The following is a 13,339-nucleotide window of genomic DNA, read 5'->3' on the forward strand; positions in this document are numbered from 1 at the left end:
GATTTACTGCGTTAGAAATTCTTTAATTATGTGCATGGTTGGTCCGCATTTCTGAAATCCGACAGTGCGCTGTGTAAATCGCACCGTTATCATCTATGATTTGCAGAGCACCACACTTCATTCCGAAATGTTCTACACTCGTTTCCGAGTACAGCCGAAGCCAAGTGCCGAGCAAAACCGGTGCCCCAATTGCAACACTACTGTGAGAGAAGGAGAAATCCCGAAACACACAACTGAAGTGCAATTTTTCCTTCTCTTCCTACCACAGTAAGCAAACAAACAGCACGAAACGATATTGCTTCTTCTTCTTCCTTTTCTTGTTGGGAAAGAACCAAGCCTACTGAGTTGCTTTAGCGCTGCTCCCTTATTCATTAAGTATGATGATGATTTTTTTTCTCTTGCTCTCACACTGGCGAAGCGTTCTCTGCTCTTTGATTGGGTGTACTAAAGAGCCTGTAATAAAAACAAAAGAGACGCAATCTGATCCTTTTAAGAATAAATCATTTAGCAACCCTGCTTTCATTTGAGCGCAGCACTACTTTGCTTCAAACTTCACATGACTTAAATTTTGGTTACTTTTATTTTTTTTTCGGAAGTGGTTTTTGGTCTCTGTTGTTTTAACTAAGCTGTTTTTTTTTGTTATTGGCATCAATTTAAAAAAGTGCAATCGTGGAGTGTTTGGCAAAAAATTGTTCTAACAAAACCTGCCCCGGATTTAAAAATGTATTTTTCTTCCGGTTCCCGGCTGAACCAAAAAAAAAACGGGAGAAATTGTTTGCATTCTGCCATCTTTCGGGGGATTCTGTACTGGAATCCGCAACTTTCATTGGTAAACTTTCCCTTTCGACTCCGCTGATCCGGCAACATCTTATGCTGGCAATGAAAACTCAAAATAAAAAAATATCCTTCATATTAATCATTTAAAAAAAAACATAACATACCAATTAAGAACCAAGAAATTAGTCGAGAATCTAGCTTGTAATCGAAACAGAGCATTCAAAAACTGTGTTTTGATTACCCTTTGTTTACAGATACATATAAATCATAATACTTTCGCTACCGCCGCTTTCGCAATTCCAAATTTTCCAGTTTGACAAGTCTTTTGCTCGATTGGAATGACACTGACAGAAAATCGAAAATTCCAATCGTGACATTTCGTCTCTTTTGTTTATAGAGGCTCGTTAGGGTGTACGCCCGGCGTCTTAACAGAGCAGGGCAAGTGTTTCAGAACGAAAAGTTCACTAAGTTGCATTTTTCAAGCCGCTCGGGGAGAAATGGACAACCATGATTATGTAGTAAAGCTACAATCCACTGTAAAGTAATCGGGTTTTACATCTTTCTTCCGTAAATACAAGATGAAAAACATAAACAGAGGAATTCAGCCTTATGAACCCAATACATACTCAGAAGTAAAAGAATAAAGGGTGATACGGTCAAAATTTGGTCAATATCAACTTGACGTATTTTTTTAAATTTTGCATTTAAAAAACCTGAATACCCCTCATTTTGAAGGTGTGTGTGTGTAGAATGTTGCTCCATTTTTGATTTTGGAATCCACTCTTCAGTTATCAAAATGCCGTCCAAGGAAGAAGAGCAGCGTATCAAAATTTAGCTCGCGCATCGCGAAAATCCGAGCTTCTCGCACGCAAAGCTGGCAAAATCGCTAAAAGTTGCCAAATCAACCGTTACAAATGTAATTAAAGTGTTTGGGGAACGTTTGTCGACCGCCAGGAAGTCTGGATCGGGGGGAAATCGAAAACCGGAAGCCGCTGAGACGACAAAGAGAGTTGCCGGTAGTTTCAAGCGAAACCCTAATCTCTCTCTCCGAGATGCCGCAAATAAGCTGGGTGTATCGTCTACAACCGTACATCAAGCCAAAAAACGAGCCGGACTATCGACTTACAAGAAGGTAGTGACTCCAAATCGCGATGATAAACAAAATACGACGGCCAACACGCGATCCCGGAGGCTGTACACGGCGATGCTGACGAAGTTTGACTGCGTGGTAATGGACGACGAAACCTACGTCAAAGCCGACTACAAGCAGCTTCCGGGACAGGAGTTTTATACGGCAAAAGAAAGGGGAAATGTAGCAGATATTTTCAAGCACATGAAACTGTCAAAGTTCGCGAAGAAATATCTGGTTTGGCAAGCCATCTGTACCTGTGGCTTAAAAAGCAGCAATTTCATAGCTTCCGGGACTGTCAATCAAGAAATTTACGTGAAAGAGTGTTCGAATAAATGACTGCTGCCTTTCCTGAAGAAACACGGTTGTTCCGTACTGTTTTGGTCGGATTTGGCATCTAGCCATTACGGTAAAAAGGCCATGGAGTAGTACGCCGCCAACAACGTGCAGGTGGTTTCCAAGGACAAGAACCCTCCCAACACGCTAGAGCTCCGCCCAATTAAGAAATACTGGGCTATTGTCAAGCGGAACCTAAAGAAGACAAAAAAAAAAACTGCTAAGGACGAGTAGCAGTTCAAGGCAAACTGGCTTTCTGCGGCGTAGAAGGTGCGTAAGGCCCAGCAATTCAGATTTGAAAAAGCGGAAGCCTAACTGAATATTTTTCTCCTGAATTTTATACTAATTGAACTAGAAAAAGAAATTTAATTTGATTTTTTAAATAAACGATTTCACCGATTTACACGCGTTTTCCCTTGACCAAATTTTGACCGTATCAACCTTTTGGTATTGTTGTTGAAAGAAGTGCCCAGGGTGCTTCGTTTTTCATTTTGCGTTTCAAGGGGGTTGAGAGGGAAAACTAGTAATAAAAAAATGAGCAAGTCGACAGAATTTCAAGCCAACCAAATAACCAGAACGATCAAGCAATTCATGTTTAGATAGTCAGTAGTTCTCACCGTATGCAAACTAAGTCCTTCGAACCGGATTCCCCAGTGTTCCCCAATATATGTAGGATTTTTTAATCCGTAATACAATTTTTTTTCAAATAGTATAAAAATTAATAGCAAAATGCCTCTTGAAAGACTTCCGAAATATAGAACACACACATAACATCACATTACAGTCATAAGTTTTCTGTAAAGCGCTTTCAAACCGTAGAGATCTGGTCGAATTTCCACATGCAAATTAGTCCAGTGTAGTTTGGACTACGACAGCTTCAACGGAAAAATTAACATTTCATTTGAGCTGTAAATCCTCGGCGAATGATAGCTGCTACATCTGTTCAGAGATGAAATTTCACGGAACCTTTTCCGACGCAAATCCTGCGATGATTATTCGCGAAGCGCCTAAAACAGTTCGCAGTAAGTAAGATATTAAACTCATTCGCAGAATCCAGCTCGGTTTTCTTTAATAATGTAGGGTCAAGTGGGGTAATTATGAACACGGGGTAATTGCGAACAAGTGCCATACGCGCTGCTGTGGGGGATGAATTGAAACAAAAAGTTCCAAAAGTGGTAGTTTAACATCAAATTGATAACTATAAGCTGTTTCCGATCTATTTTCAAATCCTTATGATATCATTTCAGAGGTTTTAAAAAACCATTACCTCGAGAAACGGAAATCGTTTTCGACAATGTTCAATGTTTTGAATATCTGATCTTAGGAAATCCAGCTGGAATGTTGTTATCACCTGTTTTACATCCAGTTTATGATGCTTTATCTTGATTTTGAAAAATTTTTGAAAAATTTTATTCGCACTGGTGCACAGATGAGTGTTCATATTTACCCCATAGTTTTCGTCCTATGGGGTAATTATGAACACACATTTCCTGACATTTCTTTGGCTTTTTGATGGTCAAATGTTTTATTCATCAACTTAGGGGGCCATTCATTTGTTACCCAAGCATTTCCAGACCCCCTTCCCCCTCCTCCCCTTGTAAGAAATATCTCACAAAAATACCCCCCCCCCTTCTGTAAGATCTTAACACAGGACCGTAAAGAAATCTTAGTCAGGAAAAATCAACACTCGGCATTCTATATCCCAGGAACTTACTGGACCAAATTTCATAATTAAATTAAGTCCGCAATGTGTTAAGTTTTGAATTTTTGAGAAATTGATTTTTTTTTCTTCCAAAAACGAGATTCGGATTTAGAAGAAAAAAGCTATGCCAGATCTTTTCAGTCTTTGAAAAAATGTTTTGCACACAATTTTATCAAAACTTAATAAAACTTAAGTTTATAAAACAGAAATTTTGAAAAAAAAAACTAACTCAGCATCTAAACGAGTCTTAATTTTGTTTAAAAAAAATAGTGGTAAGAACTTGCTTTTTGTTGATAGAAAAAAATGCAGTCAAATGTTTTCTCAGGTTTAGTGAGTGGTGCGTACGGATAGTAATACCGAAACCGAAAACCTGTATCCCAGGAATAGTTTTCTAACACCGAATAAAGGTTTTAAGTCCTTCCAAAACCAGTTTTTTATATTGATAAATAACAAGGTTATAAACTACACTTGGAGAAATTTTTTATTATACTAAAAATAAGATTCACCATTTTTTAACAAAAGGTTTGGTGCTCGAGCTTTTATATATTACCGCGTGAAATTTAACATTATTATGAACCTTAAATCTCCGTGGTCAACAGTAAAATATATGAAAAACCACGATAAATTTAATAGATGAATAAGTCCAAAAAAACAAAGATCAAAAAGATAAATTTTCTTCTATGTTTGGACAACGTGCTGCTATTGAGAGCATTAGAATTACAGCAAAGAATACATGTTTATGAGTTACATTCGGATAACAAAGATCCAAAATCTATTTTCTTGCAGTCTTATTTTTATACTTAGGTACTTTTTTCAATCTTTATTTGTTCGAGTACATTTTTCTAAAATTTAGAACAAAATGAAAATCTTTTGTTTGAAGATTTTCTCATTCAGTTTGGTGATGAAAACTTCTGCAGTAATAATTTTGTTTTGAGAAAATAGAGCTACTAATGTCATATTTCGTACAGGTGATAAAAAAATTAATTAGTGTAAATATTTTTAAAAACAGTCGATCATATGGAATTGACAAGCCTTGCAAAATATGACTGTTCACTGATCCAAGAAGATTTTAATGGGTGCTTTTGTGAAACAACCATCTTTCAAAAAAATTAAAATTTCCTGTATATGTATATGCTTTAATTTCATGATATCTCGCACGTACGTGAAAAGCAGCACCTACGACATTTAGGTGAAAACTTGATGTTTGCTGCGTAGGACACTTAAAACGGATGTAAAAACTATCGAGTAGCCTAACTCGCCTAAAATTTCACACGTATGGAGAGGTCCTATAAAATAAAAATGATCTGCAACGACATAAAGATATGAAAGAAAAAGAAACCAACCAAATCGTAAAAGATGCAACAAAAAATTTAACTACCGAAACAAAAGATAGAAAAATCAATACAAAAGAACACTAAATAGCTATTTTTGCGTTGTATTACCTCTAAATTTTAATTACATTTCTTTAACTTATAAGTTTTATACATGAATTGAATTGAGTTCTCATAAAACAATCCATTTTTTATTGCTGCTAATTATTTTCATTATTTGGTGTTGAATTGAGATTTTCTGACATCATATAAATCATATTGGACAAGTCTCGGGGTAAATATGAACAGCGTTCGGGGTAATTATGAACAGGTTTTGGGGTAATTATGAACATAATTTTTTAAGTATAAAATCACCATACACTGCTTACTATGGGTAAATATAACGTATAAATACAGTTACTTTTCAAAAATTTTATACCAAGTCCGTAATCCGTGTTCATAATTACCCCCTAGACAGGGGGGTAAATATGAACAGACGGGGTAATTATGAACAGACGTCTCAAGGACGTGGGTTGCGACCAAGAAAAAAAGTTGCTCTACAGAATGATGAAGAGCACGGAAACATTCAATATTGGCAGGTTTTCAGAATTTATGATAAGAAATAAACATATGGTGGCTGTGAGTGTGCCAAATGAAGAAATTTTGTTCATAATTACCCCACCTAGCCCTACAGGCACGGCACACCCTCCTCTGAGAATCGCGGCCAAGCCAAGCGAAGCCAAGCCAATAAAGGCTTCGTCGTAGCCAGTTCCGGTGAAAACAATTAGTTGTGGCGTAATGGATTTATTATCTTTACCTACATGTTTTGAGGATTGTGGTTGTTGAGTTTCTTTTCCTTTCTTACCACATTTTTTTCTTTGTTGCAAAATATTTAAAAGGAACACTTTTAAAAGATCCTTATTTATGCCTTAAAATTATCCTCAATAGGCATGTTCATTAATTTGGTTTGTTTTTGTTGTCGTTACAGATAAGGCAATTTCCAGGTCATAAAGCGTCCGGTTGCCGAAACAAAAACATTCACACTTATGAAGAAGTCGACACGAAGGCTAGGCGATGAATTAAATGGCATATGATGCATTTTTCCCATCGGGAGTTGTAAACCAAATTGTGTACCGGTTTGCCCAAACGGCTGACATTCTGCTTGTTTGGTTACAAAATTGGAGCCCGTAGAGAAGGGTGGCCAGCTGGCTTTGTAGATTTCACATTTGAGCGGTCAAAATCTGGGATCTTAAATTTGGAAAAAAATTGTCCAAGGACTTCTTTCGCACTTCTTTTCACACCTCGGTGCAAAATGAAAAGCAACTTATCTGGCTGGCATTACTGGTTGCACCTAGCCCAGCAGACAGATACCTAATATACAAGAAGGTGGCCCTTCATCCGACATTCGAATGAGAAAAACTCAACGAAAGTTGAAGTTTGTAGACAACATGTGCCCATCATGACAAAACAGTTGGACTACACTGGTTCATAAATACTTATAAGAATAAAAAAAATAGTCTGAAGACTCGAGAAGAAAATTTCTTATTATTTAGTCTTCTAGTTTTTAAAAGCTTTTTTGTAATATTTATTTAAAGGAAAACATCAAGTTGATTAAATTTATTTTATTTTGGTTTTTTTTCTGAACCAATCCATTACAGCTCATATTCATTTGCGTCCATGGAAAGCTCATCTCTGGAAATTGTGACAGCTTTAGGGTCATTCTGGGAGTCTTTCCTGTGTGGGACCGTCCTAGGCAGGAAAAATAGGTGTTTTCTCCAGTTAGTCTGGATCTAGCATCCAGTCTCTTGCTTCGGAGAATTTCGACTAGGTATCCTTTTTGCAAATAAAGTGCTTCCGGTTGGTTCATTTTGAAGCTTTAATCTATTTTGAATTTTTGACGATAGAAGTTAAAGTTTGTAAAATTTGAATTATTTTAATTAATAAATTTAAAATTCTAGCTCTCGATCCAACCAAAAAATGGTTTTTTTAAATTTTAGACCAATATAAAGCCTGAGATTAAGATTAATGTGAAATTTTCATAAAATAATGACAACTAAGATAGAACTTGGCTAGATTCAATTCAAGACTAGCAAAAATCACGCCATTATAGAGCAATAATTTACAAACAGGATTTGGTACCTACTACACAATGTTTTGTGTGCCAACTAGCAGTGCAATTTATTTCCACTAAACACGATTCGAGCACATGTTTACTGGGGGTTCTTCTACCCGGATTTAGTAGGCAACTCTGTTGGGTGAAAAGGGGCAAATTACCTTCAGAAGTAATGTTTCGAAAAGCAATTAAAAAAGTGAAAAGAATCTAAACAATCTAAAGTTTTTTTTATTTCATAGCATCATAGAAATTTTGATAATATATTAAAATTTTAAATTTTGAAAATTTTAGAATATAAAGAGCTTTGATAATTTTAAGATGTTCAAGAACATTGATTTATTTATGGATGAAAATTGAAAAAAAATTAGATTATAATAAAAATTTTTGAGACATTTTGTTTGGGAGAAACATTAAAAAACAGTTCTTCATCAATAACTTATTAGTTCCCTTCGGCTGATTTCTTTTGAAAATGTTTTTTAAGATTAGGTTATGACAAACATTTTATCCCAAGGCTGCATTTCGATATGAGTTGAGATAAAAAAATTATTAGGCTTCAAAATAGGGGTAACTTTTTTAAGGATGGAAAAGCAACTCGATATTGTTAGGTAAGAAAAAATTGTAAAGAAATCGGTAACCATCAATGCAGATAATTGATGGATTTGAAAGAAATTTGAATTCAAAATAATTTGAAGAAATTTCAGTAAATTTCAAATTGAAACATAAATTACCTAGTTTCTAATTACAAAGAAAACCAATATAAAATTCAATGGATATTCTGACTATTAAATTGATTGTAAGAGAGCAAAGATGAGAGCATTTCTATATGAGAAAAATAGAAATAATATTAGCTTATAATTTCTCCGGAAATATCTCCTTTCAAGCTTAATAACTTTTTTCTCTTGGGTCGAATCATTTTACGGTTTTCAACAGGCTTGTTCAAAATCACGTTGAGATTTAGTCACCCATATTTGTAGAATTGTAATTTGTATAGTTTTGTTAAAATGAAAGGTGCCAACATGTCATACTAATCTGAACTTTGGTAAAACACCTCTTAAAGTTGACCAAATGAGTTGTAAATTGTTAGGGTTCTTCTGGACTTTTCAATTCGCAATTCAAGACCCCTAACAGCCACTCTGACGGACAGTAGAGGAATCACTTAAAACTATTTACAAAAAAAAACTCGTAAAATTATTCAATCTTCAATATCTCGGGAAATAGAAATTGAGTTATTGATCGATTCTTACGTAAAGTTATCTGAAAAACACGACACAATAATAAAATTGAAAATAAAAATTTACTTTCCTCGAAAAAATTACCGTTTTAACTTTAGATCGATGATTTGACATTTTCAACGTCAGTTTTTTTGAAAACATCAATAAAATCAATCAATAGATTTTTTTGAAATCTTTACAACGATTACCGTCAAACAAGGCATCATGCAAAAGCAGGGTTAGATGCAACATATGTATACCACAACACTCATTCAATTTTTATTTCAATATACTGTAATAAAGTTATCATTGAATGATAACAAATTGATGATAACATAGTTTTTAACATCGTGAAAGAGTTTTTAGAAGCTTTTGATTCTCATAAAAAATTTAAAAATTCGAGCTACAAAAAAAACTTTACCCAGTATTAATGATACCACCTGCAAACTTTATATTGCTTTCATTATCCTATACCAACACTGTTGATGTAAAAATATTTTTCGGACAGTCACCAAATTTTTTTAAATGAATATTTGTATAATTCAGTTACCTGTCTGGGGCAAAATGCAAATCAGAACTAAACCTCATAAATCTCGTTTCCATATGCTGGTATATGATTGTTTTGCATTATGCGTTTAATAACATTTCATTTATCTGAAGATTTATTTCCATGAAGCTAATAGAATATTTTGTAGTATTTTTTACCCCTAAATGTATGCAGCAAATTTACACTTTATCCTTAAAGTCATTTTTGACAGAAAAATGTAAAATTTAATTCTAACAACACCAAAAATTACTGCAATTGATGCTTTATGCGTTATGACATCACAAATGTATCATTTTCAAAAGTTTTCATTTGATTTTTCATTAATAACAGAGTTTGTTGCAACTTACCCATTTTTCTTAGTAGGGTGAAAATCGCATGTTTTTGTAAATAACTGGTAAAACCAATAATTTTTCTGACTACGCCTATTTTATGTCCCATCAACTATAAATCTTTTGATGTATAAGAGGTATGATTATCTGTGGGCATTAAGATTTAAGAAACCATTGAAGTTGAAAAGTGCTGCATGTTGCCCAGATGACGGTACTTCTTCAATTTTCTATGTCTACTAAGTTCGAAGATATAACATTTTAAAAATGATGTCTTTTTTGAAAATCGTGAAAAAGGGGAAGAGGGTCCAGGAACGAGGGGTGGACGGGTAATTCTCAAAATTTCAAGATTTGTATTTAAGACCTCAGTGATTCTATCGGCGAAGTTGGGCGAAAATCGGATAAGATTTTTTTTCGCTGTGCATACTTGACACGGAGTGACCCAAATAAATGTTTATCAAAACTGAAATTTCCAAAAATTATAATGACTCTTGGATGCGTGATTTTTTTTAAAAAGTTGAACCTTGGTTTCTTTAAGGATTTTTATTTTTTATTAAATTTGTTTGTTTAGTTTTAAAAATGATCCATTTCATAATCTTTAAAATTTGAAGGTTCAAAGCAATGTTAAGAATTTTTGTAATTTTAAGAAAATTTGTTGAGAAAGAATAATGAGAAATTGGAGCTATAAAAGAATTCGGAAAATCGAAAACAAAATTTATTTTATTATTTTTGAACTTCAATAAATGATGAACGTTGAGAGGTTTGAGAATATGAGGAAGATTTCTCAACACATTAAATCTCAGCCGAGAAACGCCGAAACTCGGCATTCTGTATCTCAAAACTTACTGGATCAAAATTAACAAATTTAGTACCTTTACGTTACCGATAATATAGAGTGTTTCTATAGTTGAAGTTTAACCATCAAATTTATAACATTTGAGTATTTCTTTTAAAAGTGGCACATTCGTAGCTAGCGAAAATACGAGCATTATCGTTGGTCCGTAATGTTATAAAATCTTAAACAATATTTAAATGTAAACCAATTTTTCCAAGTTTTGACAACTGTTATTATTTTTCAAGTTTTTAGGATCTTTTAAAATTTGATTCTTTTAGGCATTTTGGATTTGATTGCTTCAAAACGTTGAAAAAAATAACAATTTTCTAACCAGGAAAGTTTGAAAAATCGGAGAGTTCTACTAGTTTGTAGCCTTTTAGTAACTTAAACAATCCAAATAATTTAAAAGCTTAGGAGTTTTGATATTGGAAAAATACGCCAATTTGAGGAATTTGAAAAATGCCAAGAATAGTGAAAATTTAAAAAAAAAAATGAGAAGTCTCAGTTCCTTGTTCAGTTTTGAGAATTTTCAGGAATAATTGAGTGGTTCTCATTTTAATAAATTGAGATGAATTTTAAAAAGTAAACTCAAAAAATCATGCTAAAAACTCCAAGAAGCTGAATTTTTTTTCAAATGTTTGGCGTTTTTGAAAATTTAATAAAATATAAAATATCAACATTATGCTTTTTTTTTAAACTTGATTCAAAATTTGTTTTTCAATCATTGGCTGATATGAATAAAGCTCTGGTAATTGCTTTTGCTGTTTTCGAGCAGTTTTGTGAGTCGAATACTTCGAATGGTATGCATATTTTTTATCCGGAACTGGTTGAAATGAATGTTCTACTCGGCTTTTCATATCTAGTTGAGCAAATGCTTTCAAATTTTGCCATTCTAAAGTTCGAGCTAAGTAAAGCGAGCAATTGCTATTTTCTTATTCATACCACCTATTGATTCAAATCCGAAATCAATAATTGGTTTTTATTTGTCTACTTCCAATGTGGGGAGGGACCACGAATTTTTTAACATCTTCTCGATTAGTAATCAAGTTATGCAAGAAAAACTGTATGGGAGCTCTCATTTTTTTTTGCATAACTTGATTACTAATAGAGTGTCAATTTCCCGGCCATTTTAGCGTTTCCGGGAATCGGAAAATCTGACAATCCTTCTCCCGGGAAGTCTCTGGGATACTGGGAAAAAATGAAAATGAAGGTTTTAACACTCAACACTACTACTTACGAAACTTTATCTACACGGTATTTTAAAATTTGTAGATAGAAGTTGCAAAACATTTCAACCTCTTTTAAAGCCTCAAAAATTCAATTAGCATATATAAAACCCAAGACTCAAAAACTAAGTACTTCAACCGACAAACATAATTGATTCATGATGAAAAAATTCGAAATAATCGAGAAAGAGAAAAATAATCTTGTCAAAAAACAATATCTAAGTTGAGAAAGATTTTTCACTATCGATAGAAGTTTGGTTCATTTTGCTGGCTCAATCTGATCCATTTTTCTGAATTGGATCGTGTAAACTTTTAGTAATTTAGCACTTTTTATTGGCTCCGGGAATTCCCGGGATTTTTAGCGTTTCCCGGGATTTGGGAATTCCCAATTTTTTTTATTCCCAAGAATTTCCGGGTAGGACACTCTAATTAATAATCGAGCAGATGTAAACAAATTTCGTGGACCTTCCGCACATTGGAGGAAAAAAGACAATGTTTTGTTTTCAATTTGTCTCTTCCTATATGGCGTGGGGCCACGAAATTCCCCCCCCCCCCCCCCCCTCCTTCATTCCTTCCACTCAAGTAAAAGCCTTAAATAATCGTAGAAAACATTTGTACTGAAATACTCTGCAGTTGAATTTGAATTAATAATAAGTTCTCGACGATCCAAAAATATAGTATGGCAGTCTTTCCTCCCAATTCCCTTTCACCCGTTGGAGAGAGGTGGGGTCACAAACCTGAAAAATATACATTTCTTGTACTCAAATATACTCCCATGCCAAATTTGGTTTCATTTGTTTGATTAGTTCTCGATTTATTCAAAAATTGTATGGGAGACCCCTTCCTTCCTTCTCATCTCCCAAGTGGAAGAAGAGATGGGTTCTATAAACATCGTAGAAACATTTCTCGTATCTAAATACCTGCCTGTGTTAAATTTGGAGACCCTCTTCCCTCTTTGTACCCTTCCATTGAAAGGGCGAGGAGACCAAAATAATCAGCAAAACATATTTCGTAATCAAATAACCACCCATGTCAAATTTGGTTCCATTTGCTTGCTGCTTAGTTTCCTAATTGAACAAAAAATTGTATGGGAGCCCCCTCCTCCTTTTCTATTTAGACACAGAAACGGGGGAGGGGTCTAATTTACCATTGAAATATTTTCTCTACCCAAATACCTTCGCATGTCAAATTCGCATTATCAGTTCTATAGATATTAAAATTAGCTTCTTTCGCTTGTACGACCTCCCTTGTTTGGTTGATTCGATTTTATTATATGCCTTAATAAAAAATTAAGGAAGAAATATTTTTAAAAAAGTATTATTAAAATTTTAAAAATTTAAGGAAGCATACGAGGTCGAAAATTTTCATCAATTTTTAATCACTTTTTGTTTTAAGAATTTTAGAAGATCTCAATTTAAAATATTTGAAACCTCAGGACTGTAAAACTAAAAAATGATTAACATTTATTAATAATACAGAATTTAAACTTTTTTTTAAAAATTTGAAGTATTGTAAAAATTTAGAGAATTTAGATCATTTGGTGAAAATTTATGAAACCTGTATACTTATCAAGCTTTTGAAGAAATTCATAATTCACAGAATGATGAAACTTCGGATGATCCCTAGAATTGGCAACATTAAAAATATTTTTTTTGGGAAATGATTTTTTTTTAAATTTTGACAAATTTATCAATATTTGCAATTTGAAGTAATTTGTCAATTTTGGCTAATTTGCTAATTTTGTCAGTAAAGTCAATTTCAACTATTTGAAAAATTGTGCAATAAATAAAATTCCAAAAATTTAGGCCGTTTTAAAATTGAAAAAAG

At 33.6% G+C, this 13,339-nt stretch overlaps 1 protein-coding gene across 5 annotated transcripts in view; it reads right to left on the bottom strand.

Annotated features, from left to right (window-relative positions):
- LOC129754264 (protein FAM133-like) overlaps positions 1 to 13,339 on the bottom strand; it is a 264,628-nt gene that overhangs the window by 29,373 nt on the left and 221,916 nt on the right. The window lies entirely within an intron of this gene.

This window comes from Uranotaenia lowii, chromosome 3, assembly GCF_029784155.1.
Source record: "Uranotaenia lowii strain MFRU-FL chromosome 3, ASM2978415v1, whole genome shotgun sequence".
NCBI classification, from domain to species: Eukaryota; Metazoa; Arthropoda; class Insecta; order Diptera; family Culicidae; genus Uranotaenia; species Uranotaenia lowii.